Source organism: Bidens hawaiensis, unplaced genomic scaffold (assembly GCF_021521415.1).
Source record: "Bidens hawaiensis isolate Kalapana, Puna unplaced genomic scaffold, B.hawaiensis_p1.1 tig00050755_1, whole genome shotgun sequence".
Lineage (NCBI taxonomy): Eukaryota > Viridiplantae > Streptophyta > Magnoliopsida > Asterales > Asteraceae > Bidens > Bidens hawaiensis.
This window is the reverse complement of record NW_027499105.1, coordinates 9823-23005: the sequence shown is the minus strand read 5'-3', so window position 1 is coordinate 23005 and position 13183 is coordinate 9823. Positions and strand designations below refer to the sequence as shown.

General features: G+C 45.5%; 1 pseudogene; it reads right to left on the bottom strand.

Annotated features, from left to right (window-relative positions):
• Positions 1-1712: 1712 nt before the first annotated feature.
• LOC143598711 (NDR1/HIN1-like protein 3 pseudogene) lies at positions 1713-2485 on the bottom strand (annotated as a pseudogene).
• Between the last annotated feature and the right edge of the window lie 10698 nt (positions 2486-13183).

The following is a 13183-nucleotide window of genomic DNA, read 5'->3' as shown; positions in this document are numbered from 1 at the left end:
ATATCTCGATTATGGAAGAAAAATACATCTATCGGTACATATCTCGGATAGATGAAAACGTATCCAAATATATTTTATCAAAAAAGTCTGTGTCACTTTCTGGTTGTTCCTCACTCCCTTACAAGCCATCAAATTACTTGATTTGTGATTTAAGATTTCTCATATGTTTGACCCGAATTTGTGGGTATGGGTCTCACCAAATCTGGATATTCCTTAATGAGTTATAATATCTTATTTATTTGTGAAACTCTTTCATAATTAAACAATAATTTTTGCGGGTCATGGGTCTCACAAAACCCGGATAGCCCTTAAACAGGTCATAACATCTCATTTATTTGGAAAACTTTTTCATCATCAAACCCTACAATTTCTCTCATTTACATTTTCTCCATCGTCGGTATATCCTTTCCACCGGTTAACTTCCGATTACCACCCACCATCGTTAACCTCCCCTTGCATAACCATCGTCACCTACATCAACCGCTCATTTCTTATAAGACAAATAATTGTGTTCGTATTTGTACGTTTACAAAAATCAACATGTTCGTGTGTTGTTAAAATAAAAATCAAAATGTTCGTTGTTGTCCGTTCGTTAAAAATCTAAAAAAACTTACACATTTTAATTGAAAGAGTCCAAACGCGGAAAAATATAATGAACATAACTAATTATAGATACATATTAAATCAACAAATAATTACAAATATCAAATAACAAAACGATTAAAAATAAAAATCTAAACAAACCTTCACAACATGAAGACTCAAACTAGGATCCAAATAAAGCAACTCAAACTACAGTAATTGAATATTTGATATCCAACCCAACGAACATAGCTACTCTTAGTCTTTTACTCATCTTTATCCTTCGGTGCAAATGCTTATCTCCAAGTTGATAATGTACATGTAACGTGTCATTCTATTTCTCTTTACATATGGATTTTCTTTTTCAGTTACCGCTTGTTGGAGTAATCATCTAATCAAGTAATAAAATATGCATATTGATATTTTATAGTGATCACAATTGGTTGAATGAAGACATTTGGCAAAGCACCTTTGACTTTATTCGAGAAGCATTGCTAATAGATAATAAGTCAATTTAGAAAATAAATATTAAATAATTAAAAGTAGATAAGATTTAATAGTATAAAAAGGCTTATAAGCTTTCCAACTAACAATATATTACTAACGCTTAAGGCTTTGATTATCTTTTCTGATTTACACTTCAAATTCACTCGATTCTACTCACATAAATGATTTATGATTGCGAACAAAATGGAAAACGTATCGTCCTTACAAACAGAATCATGTATAATTTATAACTATTTATGACTAACATCATTTTTAAAACGGAATAAAAGTTTGACATGTAACTAACTGTCTAATTTTATCATTAGTTTGTATTATTATCCGCCAATACGTCGTACTTCATATTATTATAAAATTCTACTTCATATTATTATAAAATTCAACTCTTTCTAAAAGTAACAAATAAATAATTAAACAAACACTAGTTTTATTTATAAACAATAATAATACCGTGTACATATACATATACATAAAATGTAAATAATAATAATAATCCAGCAATATACTCCGCAGTATACAAGAATCTACCGGATCTATAAAACAAACAAATAAGATAACAAGAATCAGTAAATCAAATGAAACAAAGACTCGGTCCAAGAACCATAACAATGATGATCATGTCTAGTCTACCAATCAAAATCACACTTGGTCCTTTCAAACCCACGAGTCGAAGGACCACCACTCAAAGGAACCTTCAACTCACACTCAAACCGTGGCTTGAACTTGGGTTTAGCCCACCAGACCTTCAACCTCAGCCTAATCTTCAACTTCAAATCAATATCATAACGCCCTTCGCTCTGATCCTTATTATACTCCGATCTCGTATCGCCTGACCCGATAGCCAGATTCTGCTCGCCTCTAAACACCGCAATCAAATCCTTCTCCTCCTTATGCCCCAAATAAAACCTTTCTAGATTCTGCGTTGTCAACCGCTTACCATCGTACTCAGCGTTGGCTTCGATTCGGTCGTAGTAGATACCTATACGACGATTCGGGTTCCTAAAGGTCATGTTAACGGCTAGATCATAGTACAACGTGTCGTTGTTCTGGGACAAGGTGAATTGGGTGAGCGTTGCTTCGTTGACGTGGAATTTAGGCGCGTTGGGGCGGAAGATGAGCCAAAACACGAGGACAATGATTCCAAGGATGACTAAAATGCTGATGATGATTTGGAAGATGAGGTTGAATATGCACCCGCACAGGCAGCTGAAACACCAGGAGAATGGGTTGCAGCTGCCTCCCCGGCCCGGCCGATGGTAGGATCGGGATTTTCGGGCCGGGGGTGGGATGGAGGGGCCGTAGTAGGCTCCGTTGAGATGAGCTTGATCAGACATGGTTAAGTTGTAATTGGAATGTAGATATTTTGAAGATAGGTGGAATAGGTGAGGGTATTTATATATGGTGATGTGTGTTGAATAATTATTAACGCATAATTGAGGGTGCGTATGAATTAAAACACCGCGTGAGTGTAACGGATGATGACTAGTTGGTTTCAGATACCACCATCGGAGTAACTTCCTATACTGAATTTGTCGTCACTTTTTTATATGGTATGGTCTTGATAGCGGCTTACACTATATATTTTAATTAAGTAAAGAAATGTGAAAACGGCATATAAAATGCTTACGTGTTTAGGTATAATAATGTTGTTGAAAAAGCGTGGATCGACTCACTGGTAGACGATCTACTTTCCTCGGGTGTGATTATGCAACTTCACCGATGGTTTCTCTTGGATCTGATGGATCTGGGTTCTTCCACCTACAAAATGAACAGCACCGTAAACTTACCCCTCAGAAAGGGACAGAGGGTCCTCTTTGGGGTAACCCTCCGGTGTGAGAATAAGTATTTGTGGGAGAAGATAATAATATGTGAGAGTAAGGAATTTGGAGTGTATTGCTTAACAGCTTAATACTCTGTAATTGGATGTTATTGTGTGTGTTACTGGCTGTAACTCTCTGTGATTGAATGTATCTCTCTCCTTGTGGAGTTGATGCTGTATTTATAGTGCTAGGGTTTCCACTGATTGGGCTCAGCCTTGTTGGCCTCCTCCAATTGCTCTGCGCCACGTGTCCTCTGGGACACCTGGTGCTTTCTCATTGGTTATAATCACGTGGTAGCACATGGTTTATGCTGAGTTGTCCACCTTTCATTGGCAGCTGTCGACATCAGCATATTCTTATTCCTTAAAAAGATACCTTCTGGAAGGTTGTCTGACGTGCACAATCAAGGTTGCCATAATCCTGATTTGGATAAGGACGAGGTTGATTATGTGCATGTGTGATATGCGCTAATCCTGAGGATGCGCGAGGTCTTCTCTTTATTCTCACGCGCAGATGTTTCATGCGCAGATGTGATATGCACGAGCATGTGATATGCGTCACGCGCTGATGCGCCACGCGCATATGTGATATGCGTAAGCATATGTGATGCGTGAGCATATGTGATGCCTGGGCATATGATGCCTGGGCATATGATGCCTGAGCATGTGTGGTGCCTGGGCATATGATGCCTGAGCATGTGTGGTGCCTGGGCATATGATGCCTGAGCATGTGATGCATGAGCATATGTGATATGCGCCATGCGCATAGGTTTTGGCTTTGTGCCTTCATAGTGTCTTGATTTCAAGCCTCTTGTCTATATCTTGTGGGTTGACCCGACTTGCTCGGTGTTGAGGCGGGTACATACCTCTTCAAGCCCCCCCAGTCTAATGTGTGTCTTGTCTCGCGCGAGCGAGGCAAGATAGATATTAGACTTAACAATTTGTTCTTTTAGTAGGGGTTTGTCTTTTTCTTCTTATTATTCATCGTTGCGCGAAATTCTATCCTGTTGGTTGCAAACGAATCGTCCCTGCACGTGGTTGGTTGTTGCTGACGTGGTCCAGTGATGGAGACGTGTCAGACCTTTCGTGTGCTCGAGGTGCTACAGTTGCCTTTCGTGTCCCCTCACATGCTGTCAGGGACACGTGTCGCGCTCTCTTTGGTCCGTTCCTGCGAGTGGTGGCGCGTGAATTCTGGCAACAGCTGTAGAGTTTCTTTTCGTGTCCCCTCACACAGTGTCAGGGACACGTGTCGCGCTCGCGTTGGCTTACACCTGCGAGTGGGGGCGCGTGAAGTTCGATCAGCACCAATATTTCTCTCTCCTGGGCCTATAAAAGCCAGCCCTTAGAGTTTTTTATCCTTCATCTTGTTGTTTATTATTCAGAGCTCTTTTCTTTCTTTCCTTGTATTCCGATTACCCTTGTTCTGCTTCCAGCTATCTGTTCTTCAGAAGTTTCCCCTGTTCGATTTTACAGTTGTATGTCTGATAGCTCAGACAACACAATCTCCCCCATCCCTTGCCGTAGAAAATCGTTAGTAATGTCTACATTGAAGAAGACCGGCAAGGGGAAGAAGGCTGCTGAGGTCTCATCGGAGGAGGTAGGGAGGACCAAGGCCGTGAAGAGGTGGAATGAAATCCCCTGCAAACTGAGGCAGGCTGATCTTGACAGCCTTATCGCCTCTCAGGGTTTTCCCCCTTTGTTTGGCTGCATGTTGCCTGGGGCCGGGCAAACGGCGGCGGACCCGCCTTCCGGCTATATATCCCTTTATAGCCATTTTTTCACCCACTGCAACCTTCGTCTCCCGATGACAAGGTTTGTGGGTGCACTGCTTAAGTTTTATGGGATTCATATATCCCAAGTCCATCCGTTTGGACTTGTGCGCATGACTCACTTTGAGTTCATGTGCAAATCCCAGCGCGAGGAGCCCACCCCTCGGCGCTTTCAGTTTTTTTACAAGCCCAAGATCCAAGATTCTTGGTTCTCATTTATTCCTCGCAGTCAGAAGGTGAAGTGCTCCACTGTTTCATTCAAGAGCCTTCATGACTGGTCTGAGAGGTTTTTCTATATAAGGGCTGGTGTGATCCCCATCCGCATGACCATGCGCGCGATTTCTTCTGCGCCTGCGGATGTGGGTGTCCTCAAGAACCCAACTGGCGCCTGGGTTAATAAGTTGACCGCTGAACCATCCCCCGCCAAGAACATTTGTGAGGAGGCGCTGGTGGGGGTTGGTATGAGCAGGAGGTGGGCGGACAGCGCGACTGAGCCCGTTATCCAAGTCGACGGCTTGTGTAAGTTTATCTCATTGCTTTACTTCTGCGCGAATATAATTCCTTTTGCTGATATCATTCGACTTGTTTTGTGCAGTCACCAAGGAGTATATCCACGCCGCATATGATGAGCATATGGAGGGTGGCTCCGTCGCTCTCGGCGCTGGGGAGGTTGGTTTCCCCGATCACTTCGATGACATGTTCATCCCTGTTGATCTGGGATTTGTCTTCGACAGCGATGCGCCTGGTAAGCCTTTGTACTTATGCATTTTCCTTTATAATACCAAATTTTGCTAACACTTCTGTTGCGTGTATTGTAGATGCGCTCGAAAACTACGAGCTGGAGCTCGCGGAAGAGGAGGAGGAGGAGGAGGCGCCCCAACTAAAGCGTAAAGCTAAGGGGAAAACTGGCGCGGGGGCCAGTAAGAAACAGAAGAAAGATGTTGCCCCTGTTGTTCAGGATCCTCCTACTCAGGCGGGGGGATTTGGGAAAACCCAGGAGTTTACCACCAAGGTTTCCTTGTCTTCCCTGCCTCAAAAAGTGGGCAGACCTCCTGTCCACCTGAGGCATGGTGCCACTACCTCCTCCCTTCGCGCTGCGGAAAAGGGAAGCGGTGTTGCGCCTTCGACAGGTATACTTTGCTTATCCTTTATGTCTCTATGAGCGCGATTCTGATAGAATTACTAATGAATCTTTGCTCACTCAAATGATTGTAGAGCCGGCGACAGCGCAACAAGATGCCGAGGCTGCGCCGGAGGTCGCTTCGAAGTCCCTCGTTTTACCCTCAAAGAAGGGTAGAATGGACTTCATGGCGATGTTTGCTTCGCGAACGCAGTTGCGCCAAGATACGTATTGCGCTCTTATTTTCTGACTTTCTTTTAGATCAAGTCATGAACCATTTCTTTTTGTTGATTTTTTCATAGAAGCCGTAGCTGGCGTACAAGCTGCTGGCGGCACTCCTGGCGCCGGTGCCAGCGCCGTTGGCTCTGCTCCTGCTCCTGCAAGCGATGAATCTCCCCTCATCGGGATTACTAAGGAGCAGGAGGCCGTTTTGCGCGCCGACCTGGCGGCGTCGAGACCTCCCTCACCTCCTCCTGCGCACAGCCCTCCTCGCGAGACCGATTTTGGCTCTAGGTCGCAGGAGAAAAGGCCTGTTTCCGAGGAGGATGAGGAGTTTGAAGTTGAAGACTCCGACCGCGATCGCGCCAGTCCTGCAGCGTCGCGAGGCTTCGCGGCGGAGCCTTCTCGTGGGGCTGGCGCTGACTTTTCTGCTTCATCCCCGCAGGTATTTGTTATTTTTTGCTCCACTGCGCGGACTTCCATCTTAATGTTTTGATGACTTAGATAATTGTTTTGTTTTTGCAGGAAGCCGATCACATTTACCGCCCGAGATGGAATATTACTGAAGACAGCACATTTCAGTCCATGGGTGTGTGTGCTGAATTCTGGGCTCATGCTGTGCCTCCATCTGAAAGGAGGTTCCAGGAGGACCGCGCTCGCGACGACTTGCTCAACGATCATATGTTTGCTGGGTCGGCTTTCTTTGCTGCCTCCCAAGAGCTTCGCAATGATTACGTAAAAGTACGTGATGCTCTTGCGGAAGCCAAGCAAGAGGCTAAGGTGTCTGCTTGGCATCTTTCTGATGCTCGCGAGAGAGCTGAGAAGCTCCAAGCAGAGCTCAGTGAGAACAGAGCAAGTGCCAACAGCGCCTTCGTGAAGCGCGGTCATGAGCTTCAGGCTGCGCGGGAGAAGCTGCAGGCGGCGGAGGCGGACGCGGCCAAGTACGCGCGCAGAGCACGCGACTTGGAGCTGGAGGCGGAGGCGCGTGACCAAGCTCTTGTCCAGTCTATCACTGAAAAATCATCACTGGAGAGTGAGGTTGCGCGCCTGAAGAAGGAACTGGCGTCCGCGCAGGCCGAGAAGGATGAAGCCTTGGCGATGGCAGCGTCTAGCCAGGAAGCACTTGATTCTGCGCGGGTGGAAAAGGAAGAAGCCTTGGCGGCAGCAGCGTCCGACAAAGAGGAGCTAAAAAAGACTAAGGAAACTGTTGAGTTATTAAACTCTCAGGTTCCTGCCCTCGAGACGTCTGTTGCTGGCCTCGCGCAGGATCGCCAATGGCTGATCTCACAGGGCATGACTCGTTGCGCTTACGCGATGAAATACTCAGGCGAGTTTCAGGCCCTGGTAATGGATTGCAACGCTGCCGCGCGCTTGGTGGGCCGAGCTGAAGGGTTCACGGATGGTTATGAATATGGCATGTTGAAGAAGAACCCATCCGAGTACCCTTATCAGAGCGACGTTGCCTGCGCGGACATGGCCGCGATGGGGGATAAGTATATGAATACTCCCATTCCCATCCTTGCGCAGGTATTTTATCCTTAATGAGATTATCTTGACTTATTTTCCAAGTCTTTTGTACTCATATTTTTCCATATGATTTGCAGATATCCGCGCTTGCTGACCAGCCTGATCTCGCCGCGCTAAAGAAATTACTTGACGAGTGCGAAGGGGCTGGTGGCGGCGATGATGTCGCGGGGAATGCTGGCGTTGCTAGCGGCTCTGGCGTGGCCAAAGGATCCGCTCCTGACACTGTTGCGATAGAAGACTCCATTCAAGACGAACAACTTGACTATGGTCAGTTTGGAGATGACGAGGAGCAGGCTGCGCCAGATGCTGAGGGCAGTGATGAGGATGATGAAGAGGCTGATGTCAACGTGGAGACTTGAGAAGCCCTTCATTTTTTTTTTTTTATTTGTAGTTTGTATCTCATCTTGTAAACTTGTAAATTTCAATGCTTTGGAATGAAATTTTGTTTTTCCCTTCTTCGCATCTTGCGCATTCCCATTCATCTCTTTATATAAGATATGCTTGCACGTTGGAATAAGAACAAGGTTGTAAGGAATTTATTATACTTAACCCTTGTCATATTGTAAGTGATTTTGCCATATCTTGATTATGTTGACACGTGTCTTGGCGCTGTCATTATTCCTCTTTTGCGCGACGTTATCGCGCGTTTATGGAATTATGAGTTTTTTAGCCTTACGAGTCAATGCGTTACTCAGATATCCATTACAATTTTATGCGCGACCTCGACCTGAGACCTTAACAACTATGTTTTGGCATTCGCTTTGCCTTAGTTGTGCTTAGGTATTTTTATGGTCAGTCTGCGCAGCATGTAGAATGGATGTTGTGAGTGATTTGAGCTAAGGCTCACATTATTGGGCTAAGGCCCTGACGTTTTAGAGTTAAGACTCGTTAACGCGTTTGAGCTTGTTGCTCGCGCATGTATGTTTTACTTCGTTTTATTTTGTTTTGATGTCAATACAATGTTGTCATATTACTCAAAATTAATAAAGGGAAGTGTGAAACATGTATGCAAAAGGTAATAGAATTGGGCTAAGGCCCTGACGTTTTAGAGTTAAGACTCGTTAACGCGTTTGAGCTTGTTGCTCGCGCATGTATGTTTTACTTCGTTTTATTTTGTTTTGAAATACAATGTTGTCATATTGCTCAAAATTAATAAAAGGAAGTGTGAAACATGTATGCAAAAGGTAACAGAATCCACATTAAGAGAAGATAGCGCGTATCATTATTCATAATGGCTTAAAAAGCCTTGATTACAAACTTGATATTTTTTACATGAAACATTTTCTAAGTTGTGCCGCGTTCCATGCGCGCGGGATCTTCTTTCCATTCAAATCTTTTAAAGCATATGCGCCTTTCCCCAATTCTTCAGAGATTTGATACGGTCCCTCCCAATTGGGTGACATTTTTCCTGGGGGTATCGCGCGGCTAGCTTCATTGTTTCGAAGGACAAAATCATTTTTCTTGAAGTGGCATTCTTTCACACGCTGGTTGTAATATTTTTCCAGTTTTTTCTTGTACTTGGCTTCACTGATGATAGCCGCCTCTCTGCGCCCTTCAAGTAAGTTGAGATCCAACCTTCTTTCGCGCTCGTTATCAATCTTGCTCATCATGAGCACTCTATGGGATGGGCACCCAATTTCTGCTGGAATTATTGCCTCTGTTCCATAGGTTAGGCTGAACGGGGATTCGCCATTGCTGGTTTTGCTTAATGTCCTGTGTGCCCACAGGACATTAGGTAGCTCTTCGACCCAAGAATGGGATTCTCCCTCTAACCTTTTCTTCAGCCCATTCAGCAAGCTTTGGTTAGCGCGTTCCACTTGGCCATTCCCCTGAGGGTGATAAACTGAAGTGAAAATTTGGTTGATGCGCAATTCCTTGAGCCAGCTGGATATCTTCTTGTCAGTGAATTGCTTGCCATTATTGCTCACAATTTCCATGGGCAAGCCAAAACGGCATATGATGTGGCTCCATATAAACTGCTTCATCGCTTCTGCTGTGATTTTTGCTAGTGGCTTGGCTTCAACCCATTTTGTGAAATAGTCTACTGCCACTACCAAAAATTTTACTCGCCCTTTCGCTTGCGGTAGGGGACCCACAATGTCGATTGCCCATTTGTGGAAAGGCCATGCGGAGGTCACCGGAATCAAGTTGTTCTTTGGCCGCATGGTGTTTGGCGCATAGCTCTGACATGCTTTGCATTTTTGGATTTCTTTTAGAGCGTCCAAGTACATGCCAGGCCAATAGTAACCTGCGCTCATTGCCTTGGCAACCACCATGCGCGGGCCAGCATGTATTCCACAGATTCCTTCGTGTATCTCTCTGATCACATAACTTGCTTCCTCAGCATCTAGGCATTTCATGAGCGGCCCAAGATAAGAGCGTCGATATAATGTACCATCAAGCAGCTCATAGTTCTGCGACTTGTGTCTTATCTTCCTCGCATGTGCGCGATCATCTGGTACCTTTCCCTCCTTCAAGAATTCCATTATTGGAGTTATCCATGATGAAGGGGTTGTATGAGTTACAAGGACAGACTTCGCTACCACCGACGGGTTGCTCATTACTTCTACCCTGACATCTTTGCCAAAGTGATCAAAACTGGTTGATGCCATCTTACTCAGCGCGTCAGCAGACTTGTTTTCACTGCGCGGAATATGAATGATTCTGAAGCAGTCAAATTGCTCGATGAGCTTTTTCGCCTGCTCTAGATACAGAGGCATGGTGTTCTCCTTGGCATCATAAAGGCCATTGACCTGTGCTGCTACCAAGTATGAATCAACATGGGCCTCTAGCTTTTTAACTCCGAATTTTTGCGCGATGCGCAGGCCAGCCAGCAGGGCTTCATACTCAGCTTCATTGTTGGTGCTTTTGAAGTCCAACCTGATGGCGTAAGTATATTCATGATTCTCTGGATCCACCAGTTTTAGGCCTGCGCCGGACCCTTCGTTGTTTGAAGCTCCGTCAGTGAACAATCTCCACACATTTTCTTCATCATTGGCTCGCGGAGGGTTTACCTCGCGCTGAGCCTCTTCAATTTTTCCTTCGGGGACCTCAGCAATGAAATCAGCCAAGACTTGTCCCTTTATTGCTGGACGGGGCTTATAGGCGATCGTGTGCTCGCCTAATTCCAGCGCCCACTTTGTCAGCCTTCCCGAGAGCGCGGGACGCCGCAAAACTTGCTGGATGTTGTAACCAGTCAGAACTTCAATGGGATGACCATTGAAATATCTATGAAGCTTACGCGACGCGTGTGTTAGTGACAAAACTAACTTTTCCATGATGGAGTAGCGCGTCTCAGGATCTGTCAGCACCCGACTCACATAGTACATTGGCGTTTGGATTCCCTTGCCATCCACCAATAATACTGCGCCGATGGCGCGCTCTCCTGCTGATAGGTATAATGTAAAAGTTTCACCAGGAAGTGGAGCTGTGAGCGCGGGCAGTTTTATCAAACATTCTTTTATCTCCCTGAAAGCTTGCTCGGCCTCAGGAGTCCATTTGAATTGGCTTTTCTTTAAGCAATTCCTCAATGTGTTGACAAATGGTGTAGTTTTGCTTGCATGGTTCGCTAGGAACCTGTTGATTGAAACAAATCTACCATTCAGCTTCTGGACCTCTTTCATGGTGGATGGCGAGGGCATGTCAAGGATGGCCTCCACCTTCTCAGGGTTCACCTTGAAACCATCCTTGGTGACCATTACACCTAGAAATTTTCCCTCTAGCACGCCGAAAGTACATTTGCTCGAATTGAGCTTCATGTTAACTTCCTTTAGGCGCCCAAGGGTTTCTTCGATGTCTTTGAGCATTTGCTTTTCCTCCCTGCTCTTGATCACCAAATCATCCACATAGACTTCTAGGTTTCTTCCGATTTGCTCGCTGAAAACGGCATCCATAAGTCTTTGGTAGGTGGCGCCCGCATTCTTCAAACCAAAGGGCATTTTTGTGTAGCAAAAAACACCCTTGTCGGTTCTAAATGCGGTCTTGTCCTCATCTTGTGGTGCCATTTGAATCTGGTGATAGCCTTTGTAGGCATCCAGGAAACATTTGAGCTTGAATGGCGCCACGGAGTCCACCTTTGCGTCGATGTTTGGGAGGGGGTAACAATCTTTTGGGCACGCTTTGTTGATGTCTTTGAAGTCAATGCACATCCTCCACGACCCGTTACTTTTCTTTACCATCACAGGATTGGCTACCCACGTCTGGTATCATATCGGGCGGATAATGTTTGCGCGCAGTAAATCCTCAACCTGCTCATTCATGGCCCTCGCCTTCTCATCCTCCATGACTCTCTTCTTTTGAGCAATTGGCTCTACAGACTTGAACGTGTTGAGAGAATGTTGCGCCAGGTCTCGCGGAACCCCAGTCATATCAGAGTGTTGCCACGCGAAGACCGACATATATGCTGTGAGCAACCTTTTCATTCTCAACCTCGTGTCATCTGATATCGTAGCGCCAATTGTGATTTTTTGCTCCGGGAATTTCGGGTTGAGAATCCATTCCTCTGGCGCGTTGTCTGCCATTGGAAGTTTCATTCTCCCTTCCCGCGGAGTACTTGTCACTGCACACAAATGATCTCGGTATACAAAAGTTACACCTGTTGGTGTTGGGAACCCCAACGCGCCGTGCGCTGGCGACGGTATGGCGTTGAACTTGGCAATCGTTCCCCTACCCAAGATCATATTGTGGCAAGAAGTGGTGGGTAAGACCAAGAAGTTAACAACTTCGGCTCGCTTGTGTTTCTCATCCCCCATAGTTAGCTCAAATTGTATTTGACCTAGGGGATGAATGATTTCATTTGAAACACCAGAGATTGGTGCATTCACAATTTCAAGCCTTGCTTGGTCTGCCGGATCCAGTTTCCTGAAACATTGCTCATACATGATGTCTGACTCGCTGCCAGTGTCCACTAGGACTTTTGACACTTCTTAATGAGCAATGTGTGTAGTAATGACCAGAGGACTGCTAATTGAAGGGCCTCCCCTGATTGTTGGGAAGATTACTTGTTGCTCGCGCCAATCTCCTTGGATTTGCGCGCTTCTTTTTCTTGATGTTTGCCCTTGCCTTCCTCCCTCGGCTACACAGATTCTTTTGTACTTTTTGCTGGCTGAGGCTTCTGATTGTTCATTTTCTGGTCTTGAGTTTTTCACCAGGTGAGCCAGCTTGCCTGATTTCACGTCCTTTTCAATTGCATCCTTCAAGTGGTGGCATGCATCAGTGTTGTGCCCTGTGGACTTGTGAAATTCACAGTACTTGCCACTGTCTGATGGTCCCTTGTAGTGTAGTGGCTTGGGGCTTTTGAATTGGACATTCTCAGTGCTTAACACCTGTGAAGGCGTTTTAGTGAGGGGAGTCCATATTCTTGGCAGAGGTCTGCTAGGATCTCTGCCGCCCTCCCTCTTGTCACCCTCCCCGCGATTACGAACATCTTTTTGGGGCTGGGGTGAGCTTGGTTGCGCCTGCTTTTCTGCGGAAGAAAAACTGGTTGGTTGCAACCTGGACCATACAGAGTTCTGTTTGCCCCTTTTTTCTTTGCTGCGCGGTGACTCAGCTTGATGCGCTCTTTCTCTTGCCCTATCTTGGGCAATTTGTTTTTCATTTCTCGCGAAAACTCGCGATGCTTCCATTAACTTGGCCCACGTGGTG